The sequence below is a fragment of the Nomascus leucogenys genome, chromosome 8 (assembly GCF_006542625.1).
Source record: "Nomascus leucogenys isolate Asia chromosome 8, Asia_NLE_v1, whole genome shotgun sequence".
Taxonomy (NCBI): Eukaryota; Metazoa; Chordata; class Mammalia; order Primates; family Hylobatidae; genus Nomascus; species Nomascus leucogenys.
In genome coordinates, this window is record NC_044388.1 from 3,556,702 (window position 1) to 3,570,757 (window position 14,056).

The 14,056-nt window shown below is 39.9% G+C and overlaps 1 pseudogene; it reads left to right on the forward strand.

Moving 5' to 3' along the window:
• Nucleotides 1-6,519: 6,519 nt before the first annotated feature.
• LOC100589981 lies at nucleotides 6,520-7,506 on the forward strand (annotated as a pseudogene).
• The last annotated feature ends 6,550 nt before the right edge of the window (nucleotides 7,507-14,056 follow it).

Consider the following 14,056-nt stretch of genomic DNA (forward strand, 5'->3'; position numbering starts at 1 on the left):
CCCTACAAACCATACATTCTCATGAGATGGGTTTTATTTAACCCTATATAGTGACTTACTTTCCAATTTGACTCTGGCATAACATTATGTGACAAAAAAGAAAATAAAAGTATTTTACCTCAAAACATGCTTCTTTGCCATATTTTGAAATGGCCTTACAAAGCCATCCTTTGTGGGGGGAAATTTGCATCTGTAAAGAATCTCTATTAACATCTTTTAGTAGATAATAGCTAGATCTTTTTCTTTCAGGCCCTCCCAATCCTGAAGAGATGAACTGAGAGTCTAGCACATTTCAAAGGTCTGAATAGGAAACAGTCATCATCTATTGTCTCTAAGGGCAGCCACTATGAGACTTCAAAAGAACCTTGATTTCCACAATCTTCTATCTCAACCTGAATGTTTCCTTTCTATTGATCCCAGGTCTTTAGACAAACTCAACCAATTGTCAAGCAGAAAATGTTTAAATTTTCCTACAGCCTGGAAGCTATAGCCCATAGCTGCCCCCTCTTCAAGTTGTTCTACCTTTCTGGACCAAACCAGTTTATTTCTAAATTTGTATCTGATTGATGTCTCATGCTCCCCTAAAATGTATAAAACCAAGCTGCACCTGACCACCTTGGGCACATGTTCTCAGGATCTCCTGAGGGCTGTGTCATGGGCCATGGTCACTCATATTTGGCTCAGAATAAATCTCTTCAAATATTTTACAGAGTTAGACTCTTCATCAACAGAAGTATTGTATTCAATTAAAATAAGGCAAGGATGGCCACTCACCTCTACAACTAAACATTGTATTGAAAGTCCCAATTAATGCAATATGACAAGGAAATAAAATAATTTAAAATTTAACAATGGGAAATAGAGATAAAGGGCTTGTTATTATTTGAAGATGATGTGCTTGTCTACATAGAAAATCCTATAAGATATGCAGATAAACCAAAACATGTTCAAATTCTTACTTGTTCTTTATCTTCTGAAAAATGTAGAAATGTGGTATAATCATATAATACAACACTTTATAACAATTAAATGAATGAACTATTTTTACATATATCAACCTGGATAAATTTCTAAAGCAAGTTGAATGAAAAAAAGGTAATTTCAGAATGTCACATATAACAAGAAACATTTATGTAAAGTCTTTAAAAACAGACATATGTAATAAAAATATAAAAGCATACATGGGGAAATATATTCATTTTCTATTGCTGTGTAACAAACGAAATTACCACAAATATAGCAACCTAAAACAATACGTATTGATTAGCTCATGGCTCTATAATTCAGCAGTCTAGATACAGAGTGGCTCACATGGCTTCTCTGCTCAGAGTCTCACCAAGCTAAAGAAAGGTGTCATCAGGGCTGCATTCCTTTCTGGAGGTTCTGGGAATGAATCTATTTCCAAGCTTAGACTGATAGCTGATTTTTTTCAGTTGTGGGACTGAGGTCTCCGTATTTTTTGCTAGCTGCCAGCTGGGGGCTGGTCTTTGCGCCTAGATCCTGCCCACATTACTTCTCATGCATTCTGTGTGTCCCTCATTGAGCAACAAACAATAGGTCAGGTCCTCTTATGCTTTAAATCTCTTTGACTTCCATTTCTATCACATCTCTCTCACACCAGTGGGAGAAAGTTCTCTGCTTTTAAAAACTCATGTGATTAGATTAAACCCACCTGGATAATCCAAGATAATCTCCCTATTTTAAGGTCTATAACTTTAATGACATCTGCAAAATCTCTTTTGCCATGTAAGGTAGCAGTCATAGATTTCAGAGATTAGGGCATGGACATCTTTAGAAGACAATTCTGCTACCATGGGTAGCAGAAGAAGCTACACAAGAAACCATATTCTAACTTTAGGATAGTGGTTATGTATGGATAGGGAGGAATGGATTAGAGAATGGTATAAAAAAGACTTCGGTTCTATAATTTCCTACTTTTGAAAATTGGAATCCTAAGCAGAGGAAAGGCAAGTCTGGAGGAGCAAGGTTTCTGAGGAAGCAGAATAATCTATCTAAAGCACAAGTAGAGGCATTTATTTTGAATTGAGAAGAGATGCCTTCTCTATTGTATTAGTCAATTGGACTGCTATAGCAAAACACCATAGTCTAGTGCCTTAAGCAACATAAATCTATATACTTACTGTTCTGGAGGCTGGGAAGTCCAAGATCTTCCTGGCTTGTAGATGGCCACCTCCTTAAGGTGTCATCGTGGGGTGGGGACACACACACACACACACACACATACACACAGAGAAAGAGAGAGAGAGAGAGAGAGAGCTCTCATGTCTCTTATAAGGGCACTAATCCCATCACATTAGACTTGTAACAAGAAGACAGAAGATCCTGCAGTGATATCTTCAAATTACTGAATAAAAAATAACTCCCTGTTAGAATTCTGTGCCAGTAATAAATCCTTTAAGAATTAAGGTGAAATATATATATATATCACTAAAAGACTCGCACTAAGAGAAAATTTAAAAGGAGGACTTCAAGGAGAAAGAAAATTCTCATAGACGGAAGTTCTTATTTTCTTTTTACCTATCTTTTGAGTCACTAAAATTTCTTCTGCTTTGTCTATTTTGTGTCAAGTGTATCCACTGAAATCTCAGTTCCAGCTATTAAGATTTTCAGTTCTAGATGCAGAAAAGTTGAGCAAAAAACCAAAAGTTAAATATGTGGGTAGATTTGAATTATTATTGATTGCCTAATAATAATAACATCATATATATAATAATCACTATTTTTAACATATCTAGTAATTAAATACATGACAATATTGGCAAGATGATCTAAAAATAAGCCATGAGTCAGTTAGCTTCAATGGGAATTCCCAGTGGAATCAGCTAGTAACCATTTTTAGCTAATGAGCCTAGCATTTGCTTCAGGCTGAGCTTTCTAATCGGGATGGGCCCAGCTGCCCCCAGGGTTTTCAGATCATACTTTGCCATCCCTTTGGCCAACTTAACCCAGCAGCCCTTCTGAATGGCTAGACCTGAGCCTCCTTTGTTAGCATGGTGCTCTTAGTACCGTATTAACAGGCATAGAGAAATGATTGTGTAATTAGGCCAGGGGAAGTATGAAAGAAGTTGCTGTTAAGAATTTGAAGGTTTCTAGTTTCCCTTTCTTTGTAGTTTTGGAGTTGTTACAGGATAAGAGCAAAAATGCTGTCAAACTTCAGAAAAGCTTTTTAAAGTCTTTACTTCCTGAAGCTTTTGAGGAATGAGCTTACATATTTCTCTTTATGCAAAAAAGTTCTTAAAAAACAATGTCAGCTCACAAGATCAGACAGTTGTGGTACATTTTCTCGCCTGTGAATTTCTCCCAAGTTCAGAGGCACACCCACCAACTCAGAAAAACAGGATACATTGTGCACCAGGAAAAGACAGAAGTATGGTAATGGTTTCCCTCTGTCCTTTCAGGATTTTCCCTGCTACTTTGTTCCCCTCTGTTTCCACCACTTCCTGCCATTCTTCCATCAGGCACTTCCTTTCCCTGTCAGTCCTCGCATCTGATCTTTGTTCGCATGGTATTTAAGAGGTATTTAAGAGTACTCTCCCCGCTCTCTCAATATGGTGTTCATTTGTGTTACCTAAGATGTTTTGGTCGGCTCCTCAACATCACTTCTCTTCCTCCTTTTGGGAAAATGAAACACTTGGATTGGGAGTGAAGAAAAGACAACTGGATGATTCTTCAGCCCCTCAATTGTCTTCAGCACTATATTCAAGTTAGCAATTAAGACCTCACCACTTTGCAGGGTAGTTATTGCTTGATTCCATTGTACAAATGGCACAATTGAGACAAGATCTCTTTCCTATAGCTTGCTGTATTCCTTGTTTCTGGCGCTGAAAGCCTGCATTATGCTAGAAACCTGGAAGTTTGGGGAGGCTAATACTTGAGAATTCTCTGTAAGGGGTGGGAGGAGATGAGCACTTCAGCGATAGACTCTGGGCACTTTGTGACTCAAAAAGAACCCTCTCCCAGAACTCCAAACATGAGATTCGGAAACTAACCATATCTTTACTTATGGATATCCCCTATAATTATATACTCTGAGGTATGCGGAAGTGCAGAGCAGAGCAAAACACACTACTTTGGGGCAAACCTGTCCAGTTGGTGAAATTCTTCTCTATTACCTTTACTATATCTGGCTTAATGCAAGCCCAGGGAGTCTAAAATCCTCAACTGGCTCCCAATTAGGTCTGTTCTCGGTGAGCAGCAAAGCCCTAGACTATTCTCTTCCTGAGCCACATTCATTCACATACTCATCCATTCATCAATGTATTAATTTTTTTTTTTTTTAAGAGACAGAGTCTCACTCTGTCGCCCAGGCTGGAGTGCAGTGGCGTGATCTTGGCTCACTGCAAGCTCTGCCTCCCGGGTTCACCCTCCATTCTCCTGCCTCAGCCTCCCGAGTAGCTGGGACTACAGGCGCCCGCCACAGCGCCTGGCTAATTTTTGTATTTTTAGTAGAGCCAGGGTTTCACCGTGTTAGCCAGGATGGTCTCGATCTCCTGACCTCGTGATCTGCCCACCTTGGCCTCCCAAAGTGCTAGGATTACAGGCGTTAGCTACTGTGCCTGGCCATTCATTTGTATTTTTAAATAATATATTTGGAGCAACTTTTGTGACTGCCACAGTGCTAGATACTTTTGTATGTCTCGTTCTTAAAAAAGTTCCTCTCAGGCAGGCCTTTTTGGGAAAGATCTAGTCAGCTGACTCCAACTGATTATAACAATAACTAAACATAGTGGTAGCATTCTCAGAGCTTTTTCCATTCTAAATTTGGATTCAGAGTTTGAATAGATGAAGCATTGAGAATAGTGAAATTGCAGCAGCAGGTTAAAAAAAATAAGAGATGACTTTATTTATTCCTATGACCCCTTGAATAATGCTAACGCAGTATATGTAAGGAAGTCTAGGCCCTGACAGGGTAGAATTTCCAAGTTTGTCCTTTGTGAAAATGTCCTTTGTAAGATTTTCACTCTTTGACCTTCATTTCTAAAGGAGAAATTCCCCCCATGATTTAAGTTTCTTGTGCTGGTGAATGGGGCTCCATCTGGAGACAAGTGGAAAAGAGGCGACCTTTATTTTTGCTGCCCTCCAAATTATAATGAGTGACGCGGTTCTGTGTCTGCATTTCTTGGTTTGATTCCTGACTTTCCAGCATCTTCTGCCAATGATGTGATGTTCTCAAAAAGAATCCAGGTTGCTCTAGCTAGAGCTACACTGGTGAGTAAAAGAAAAACAATTAAAATAATATGGAAAATGCATTCCCCACATGACAGAAGTATTTAGGTTTTCAGAAATAATACACGCTATGTAACCTTTTATTTTCCTCTTTTAGGAACCAAGGAAGAGATCTATATCCAACAGGAATTTTCCAACTCCCAACTTCATAATTCTCACATTGACATTCAAACTTATTAGTCTGGACCTCTGGATTTGAAAAAATTTTTCTTTAATTTTGTACTGTTTATTGTTAAACTGGGTAAGAAATGCTGGTGGTGTGGACTCGATTCCGAAGAATAGCATTAATGCTGGGTGGTGTTTGGGTAAACAGTGGGAGAGAAACCGTAAGTCCTTTGAGAATGAATGTGCCTGTTTTGCAGTATGAACACAGAAGATAGAGCAGAACAGGAAGGGCCAAAATGGTGTAGTTAGTAGTGCTGAAGGGTTCTCCTGAGTCTGTGATTTTAATCTGGGCTGTCAGTGCAGAGTAGGAAAAAAAGAAGACCACGCTTTAGGGTTAGTAGGTAGTCTATGTTTACAAATGCATGAGGGTACAGACAAGAACTGAACCTGAATCTGAGTAGATCACATATAGATTGGGGCATGGAGATTATGACTGGAGTATGTTCCCATATTGGCCAACAGTTTCTCATGATCAGTTACATACCATTGGAGGTCTCTCTGTGCTGCCTTCTCTCTGATTATTTCCCTTTCTCTGTACTCTGCAACTCTCCAATCACAATCCCTTTTCACTTTCCATGACTGACCTCACTTAAGTATTTATTGAAAAAGTAAAAGTCACTGGATGGAAATTGCTTCCTCCCCAACACCAAATCTGCTCCTCTCATGCTGTCTGAAGGATGAAGCAAACATGCTCCCACATAAAGCCGTGCTCTACTTCGGCTCTCACACCCTCAGAGACACCATTTCTGCCATTTTTATCTTATTTTTCCTTCAATCTCTCCCTATTAGATCATTAGCAACAGTTTACAAACACTCTGTAGTAGCCTTAATAATAAAACAACAGCAACAACAAACTCTGAAACATTAAAGAAAGAACACAAAGGTAGAGAGAGAAAGATAATCTAAGGTTGGGGTCTTGCAGAAAAGATGATCATGGGTTTAGGAAATCTAGGGACAGAGTAGTTTATCAGTTCTGCATATGAATGTTTAGGTAAGCAAGAAACTTTGTGAATAGAGAAGAGGGTTAAAACACTTAAATATTTGTTATGCATAAGAAGAGGCTTCACTCAATTTATTTATCTTATTCCAAATAAAATACTGAAGGCAATGAGAAACCACAGTGTTGTCCCCGAGTTTGTCCTCCTCGGGCTGTCAGCTGGCCCCCAGACCCAGGCTCTGCTCTTTGTGCTGTTCCTGGTGATTTACCTCCTGACTGTGATGGGAAACCTGCTGCTGCTGGTGGTGATTAATGCTGATTCTTGCCTCCACACACCCATGTACTTCTTCCTGGGACAATTGTCCTTCTTGGATCTCTGCCGTTCCTCTGTCACTGTACCTAAGCTGTTGGAGAACCTCCTGTCTGAGAAGAAAACCACTTTGGTAGAGGGCTGCATGGCTCAGGTCTTCTTTGTGTTTGCCCCTGGGGGCACTGAATCCTCCCTGCTTGCTGTGATGGCCTAGGACCGCTATGTTGCCATCAGCTCTCCTTTGCTCTGTGGCCAAGTGATGAACAGACAGCTGTGTGCATGGCTGGTGGGAGGCTCATGGAGCTTGGCTTTTCTGGATGCCCTCATCAATATCCTTGTAGCTCTTAATTTAGACTTCTGTGAGGCTCAAAATATCCACCACTTCAGCTGTGAGCTGCCCTCTCTCTATCCTTTGTCTTGCTCTGATGTGTCTACAAGTTTTACCACCCTGCTCTGCTCCAGCTTCCTGCTTTCTTTGGAAATTTTCTCATGATATTCTTGTCTTATATTTGCATTTTGTCCACCATCCTGAGGATCAGCTCCACCACAGGCAGAAGCAAAGCCTTCTCCACCTGCTCCTCCCACCTCACTACAGTGATTTTCTTTTATGGCTCCAGATTACTCTGCTATCTCATGCCAAATTCAGGATCCATTCAAGCAAGAGTTGATCTTCTTGCAGTACAGCATGATCACTCCCATGCTGAATCCCCTCATTTACAGCCTGAAGAACAGGGAGGTGAAGGCAGCTGTGAGAAGAACATTGAGAAAATATTTCTAGTGTTTCAATAGACTTATGAAATCAGAATGATGAGGGAACTGGATAGAACTGCAACAAGCAGTGCATGGACACTAGGATAATTCCTTGATGTCAGGATCTGCGAGGTCCTTTTCTGAAAAATATTTAAGAAAAGGTGGAAAATTTACCTTTTCTGAAAAATACTGAAGAAAAGGTGGAAAATTATTTTCTTGGGATGATACCAGTTCAGTCCTAGTCAGAGGAAGATGGATAAGATAAGCCTCTTGCTTAGCAATTTTTTATTACAAAGATATGTATTTATTATACACAGTATGGTAAACACTGTTATTGTCTGCTCAGCTTATCTCTACCATTCCTCTAATAACTGAACTCCATGGTTCAATATGCTTCCAAGAGACACTGTTAATCATGGAATCCCCAAATCCTCTCCACCCTCACCTCCCCACCCCCGACCCCTGTCATTATTCACTCATTCTTCCTGGCACAGTGACTGGTCCAGAAATGGGCACGTGGTCAATGCCAGATCATTTACTCTCTCGGGATTTTTTTTTTTTCTTTTAAGACAGCCTCTTTTGGTCACCCAGGCTGGAGTGCAGTGGCACGGTCTCGGTTCACTGCAACCTCCACCTCCCAGCTTCAAACGATTCCCCTGCCTCAGCCTCCCAAGTAGCTGGGATTACTGTCTTAGGAATTTTAGTCTCAAGGAGAGAGTCAAAGGTCAGCCTTTTTGCATGCAGCACTCTGACAGCCTACGCAAGTGCCCTTGCTGATAAGATCACTAGAGTTATCCTAGATTCTGCCCTTTCAAGGCCAGATTTATAAACATGAATCATAACAAGAGTTCATTCTCAGATATTTGCATCCTATCAGGCACTGTGTTAAGCAATTTATATTTTTTATTCCATTTAAATACCACAACACATACGTTAGATAAATGCTTAAGTTATTCCTGTTTCAGAGAAGAGGAAACTGGCTCAGGGAGATAAACCATGGTGTTGGAATTTGGAACCAATGCGACTTGCACCAATGCCTGTTTTCTTTACCACCTTAATACACTGAGTATCCCATTGAGGCTGTGAGCTACCCCAGACTCCATACATGAATTCTCCTTTTAATGATTTATTTTTGTTGCCTTATTTTATTTTGCTTAAGTCAGTCAGAATTAGATTCTGTCATTTGCAAGGAAAGGACCTAAAAGATAAATATTGGTACACAATAGAATTGCAAGTATAGACATCTGAGGACAATTGGAATCTGTGAAATTGTGTTTTGGACCTAGGCATGTCTCATAGAGACTGTAAATAACATGTTGGTTTATCCTGCTTCAAACTATTCATCCAATGGCCAACCATCTGTAGCTATGAGGGGACCTATGTATAACCAGAGACGATTCGCCAGCTCAGACACATTGCTAGACAAGTAGCTCTGCCTCTTGGCCCTAATGATGCTGTAAAAATGGTAGACCATGAGAGAGCCAATGGCAGAGGAAGGACTGGGCAGAGCCTGTGGCAAACTTCAAAAAGAAACCAGAAACATTTAACAAAGACCCTTTAGATGATGAAACACAATTGGAAGATTAATGAGAACTATATTTGAGAGAGGCATGTGGACTAAAATTATCATGGTCCAAAATTAGTTATTCTTTCTAATTACCTTTTACTTTTTATTTATTTACAAGCTGGCAAGTGTCATCCTTCCCTTCACCTTGAACTCCTCAGCACCAAAAAATATAAACTCAAAGAGAACAAGGACATTTTTCTGCCATCTTTACTACCTTCTCAAGAATATTTTCTTTTTTTTTTTTTTTTTGAGATGGAGTCTTACTCTGTCACCCAGGCTGGAGTGCAGTGGCACAATCTCAGCTCAATGCAACCTCCGCCTCCCGGGTTCAAGCAATTCTCCTGCCTCAGCCTCCCGAGTAGCTGGGATTACAGGCACCTGCCACCATGGTTGGCAAATTTTTGTATTTTTAGTAGAGACAGGGTTTCACCATGTTGGCCAGGCCGGTTTCGAACTCCTGACCTCAGGTCATCCACCCACCTCAGCCTCCCAAAGTGCTGGGATTACAGGCATGAGCCACTGCGCCTGGCCAAGAATATTTTTATTTTTATTTTTTTATTATTATTATACTTTAAGTTTTAGGGTACATGAGCACATCGTGCAGGTTTGTTACATATGTATCCATGTGCCACGTTGGTGTGCTGCACCCATTAACTCGTCATTTAGCATTAGGTGTATCTCCTAATGCTATCACTCCCCCCTCCCCCCACACCAAAACAGGCCCTGGTGTGTGATGTTCCCCTTCCTGTGTCCATGTGTCCATGTGTTCTCACTGTTCAATTCCCACCTATGAGTGAGAACATGCGGTGTTTGCTTTTTTGTCCTTGCGATAGTTTGCTGAGAATGATGGTTTCCAGCTTCATCCATGTCCCTACAAAGGACATGAACCCATCATTTTTTATGGCTGCATAGTATTCCATGGTGTATATGTGCCACATTTTCTTAATCCAGTCTATCATTGTTGGACATTTGGGTTGGTTCCAACTCTTTGCTATTGTGAATAGTGCCGCAATAAACATATGCACGTGTGTGTCTTTATAGCAGCATGATTTATAATCCTTGGGGTATATACCCAGTAATGGAATGGCTGGGTCAAATGGTATTTCTAGTTCTAGATCCCTGAGGAATTGCCACACCTACTTCCACAATGGTTGAACTAGTTTACAGTCCCACCAACAGTGTAAAAGTGTTCCTGTTTCTCCACATCCTCTCCAGCATCTGTTGTTTCCTGACTTTTTAATGATCGCCATTCTAACTGGTGTGAGATGGTATCTCATTGTGGTTTTGATTTGCATTTCTCTGATGGCCAGTGATGATGAGCATTTTTTCATGTGTTTTTTGGCTGCATAAATGTCTTCTTTTGAGAAGTGTCTGTTCATATCCTTCAGCCACTTTTTGATGGGGTTGTTTGTTTTTTTCTTGTAAATTTGTTTGAGTTCATTGTAGATTCTGGATATTAGCCCTTTGTCAGATGAGTAGGTTGCAAAAATTTTCTCCCATTCTGTAGGTTGCTTGTTCACTCTGATGGTAGTTTCTTTTGCTGTGCAGAAGCTCTTTAGTTTAATTAGATCCCATTTGTCAATTTTGGCTTTTGTTGCCATTGCTTTTTGTGTTTTAGACATGAAGTCCTTGACCATGCCTGTGTCCTGAATGGTATTGCCTAGGTTTTCTTCTAGGGTTTTTATGGTTTTAGGTCTAACATGTAAGTCTTTAATCCATCTTGAACTATTTTTTGTATAAGGTGTAAGGAAGGGATCCAGTTTCAGCTTTCTACATATGGCTAGCCAGTTTTCCCAGCACCATTTATTAAATAGGGAATCCTTTCCCCATTTCTTGTTTTTGTCAGGTTTCTCAAAGATCAGATAGTTGTAGATGTGTGCTATTATTTCTGAGGGCTCTGTTCTGTTCCATTGGTCTATATCTCTGTTTTGGTACCAGTACCATGCTGTTTTGGTTACTGTAGCCTTGTAGTATAGTTTGAAGTCAGGTAGCATGATGCCTCCAGCTTTGTCCTTTTGGCTTAGGATTGACTTGACAATGTGGGCTCTTTTTTGGTTCCATATGAACTTTGAAGTAGCTTTTTCCAATTCTGTGAAGAAAGTCGTTGGTAGCTTGATGGGGATGGCATTGAATCTATAAATGACCTTGGGCAGTATGGCCATTTTCACGATATTGATTCTTCCTACCCATGAGCATGGAATGTTCTTCCATTTGTTTGTATCCTCTTTTATTTCATTGAGCAGTGGTTTGTAGTTCTCCTTGAAGAGGTCCTTCATATACCTTGTAAGTTGGATTCCTAGGTATTTTATTCTCTTTGAAGCAATTGTGAATGGGAGTTCACTCATGATTTGGCTCTCTGTTTGTCTGTTATTGGTGTATAAGAATGCTTGTGATTTTTGCACATTGATTTTGTATCCCAAGACTTTGCTGAAGTTGCTTATCAGCTTAAGGAGATTTTGGGCTGAGACAATGGGGTTTTCTAGATACACAATCATGTCATCTGCAAACAGGGACAATTTGATTTCCTCTTTTCCTAATTGAATGCCCTTTATTTCCTTCTCCTGCCTGATTGCCCTGGCCAGAACTTCCAACACTACGTTGAATAGGAGTGGTGAGAGAGGGCATCCCTGTCTTGTGCCAGTTTTCAAAGGGGATGCTTCCAGTTTTTGTCCATTCAGTATGATATTGGCTGTGGGTTTGTCATAGATAGCTCTTATTATTTTGAGATACGTCCGATCAATACCTATTTTATTGAGAGTTTTTAGCATGAAGAGTTGTTGGATTTTTCAAAGGTCTATTCTGCATCTATTGAGATAATCATGTGGTTTTTGTCTTTGGTTCTGTTTATATGCTGGATTACATTTATTGATTTTTGTATGTTGAACCAGCCTTGCATGCCAGGGATGAAGCCCACTTGATCATGGTGGATAAACTTTTTGATGTGCTGCTGGATTTGGTTTGCCGGTATTTTATTGAGGATTTTTGCATCGATGTTCATCAAGGATATTGGTCTAAAATTCTCTTTTTTGGTTGTGTCTCTGCCAGGCTTTGGTATCAGGATGATGCTGGCCTCATAAAATGAGTTAGGGAGGATTCCCTCTTTTTCTATTGATTGGAATAGTTTCAGAAGGAATCGTACCAGCTCCTCCTTGTACCTCTGGTAGAATTCGGCTGTGAATCCATCTGGTCCTGGACTTTTTTTGGTTGGTAAGCTATTAATTATTGCCTCAATTTCAGAGCCTGTTATTGGTCTATTAAGAGATTCAACTTCTTCCTGGTTTAGTCTTGGGAGGGTGTATGTGTCGAGGAATTTATCCATTTCTTCTAGATTTTCTAGTTTATTTGCCTAGAGATGTTTATAGTATTCTCTGATGGTAGTTTGTATTTCTGTGGGATCGGTGCTGATATCCCCTTTGTCATTTTTTATTGCATCTATTTGATTCTTCTCTCTTTTCTTCTTTATTAGTCTTGCTAGCGATCTATCTATTTTGTTGATCTTTTCAAAAAACCAGCTCCTGGATTCATTGATTTTTTGAAGGGTTTTTTGTGTCTCTGTTTCCTTCAGTTCTGCTCTGATCTTAGTTATTTCTTGCCTTCTGCTAGCTTTTGAATGTGTTTGCTCTTGCTTTTCTAGTTCTTTTAATTGTGATGTTAGGGTGTCAATTTTAGATCTTTCCTACTTTCTCTTGTGGGCATTTAGTGCTATAAATTTCCCTCTACAAATTGCTTCGAATGTGTCCCAGAGATTCTGGTATATTGTGTCTTTGTTCTCATTGGTTTCAAAGAACATCTTTATTTCTGCTTTCTTTTCGTTATGTACCCAGTAGTCATTCAGGAGCAGGTTGTTCAGTTTCCATGTAGTTGAGCAGTTTTGAGTGAGTTTCTTAATCCTGAGTTCTAGTTTGATTGCACTGTGGTCTGAGAGACAGTTTGTTATAATTTCTGTTCTTTTACATTTGCTGAGGAGTGCTTTACTTCCAACTATGCGGTCAATTTTGGAATAGGTGTGGTGTGGTGCTGAAAAGAATGTATATTCTGTTGATTTGGGGTGGAGAGTTCTGTAGATGTCTATTAAGTCCGCTTGGTGCAGAGCTGAGTTCAATTCCTCAATAACCTTGTTCACTTTCAGTCTCGTTAATCTGTCTAATGTTGACAGTGGGGTGTTAAAATCTCCCATTATTATTGTGTGGGAGTCTAAGTCTCTTTGTAGGTCCCTCAGGACTTGCTTTATGAATCCGGGTGCTCCTGTATTGGATGCATATATATTTAGGATAGTTAGTTCTTCTTGTTGAATTGATCTCTTTATCATTATGTAATGGCCTTCTTTGTCTCTTTTGATCTTTGTTGGTTTAAAGTCTGTTTTATCTGAGACTAGGATTGCAACCCCTGCCTTTTTTTGTTTTCCATTTGCTTGGTAGATCTTCCTCCATCCCTTCATTTTGAGCCTATGTGTGTCTCTGCACATGAGATGGGTTTCCTAAATACAGCACACTGATGGGTCTTGACTCTTTATCCAATTTGCCAGTCTGTGCCTTTTAATTGGAGCATTTAGCCCACTTACATTTAAGGTTAGTATTGTTATGTGTGAATTTGATCCTGTCATTATGATGTTAGCTGGTTATTTTGCACGTTAGTTGATGCAGTTTCTTCCTAGCCTTGATGGTCTTTACAATTTGGCATGTTTTTGCAGTGGCTGGTACCAGTTGTTCCTTTCCATGTTTAGTGCTTCTTTCAGGAGCTCTTTTAGGGCAGGCCTGGTGGTGACAAAGTCTCTCAGCATTTGCTTGTCTGTAAAGGATTTTATTTCTCCTTCACTTATGAAGCTTAGTTTGGCTGGATAAGAAATTCTGGGTTGAAAATTCTTGTCTTTAAGAATGTTGAATATTGGCCCCCCAATCTCTTCTGGCTTGTAGAGTTTCTGCCGAGAGGTCAGCTGTTAGTCTGATGGGCTTCCCTTTGTGGGTAACCCGAATATTCTCTCTGGCTGCCCTTAACATTTTTTCCTTCATTTCAACTTTGGTGAATCTGACAATTATGTGTCTTGGAGTTGCTCTTCTTGAGGAGTATCTTTGTGGCATTC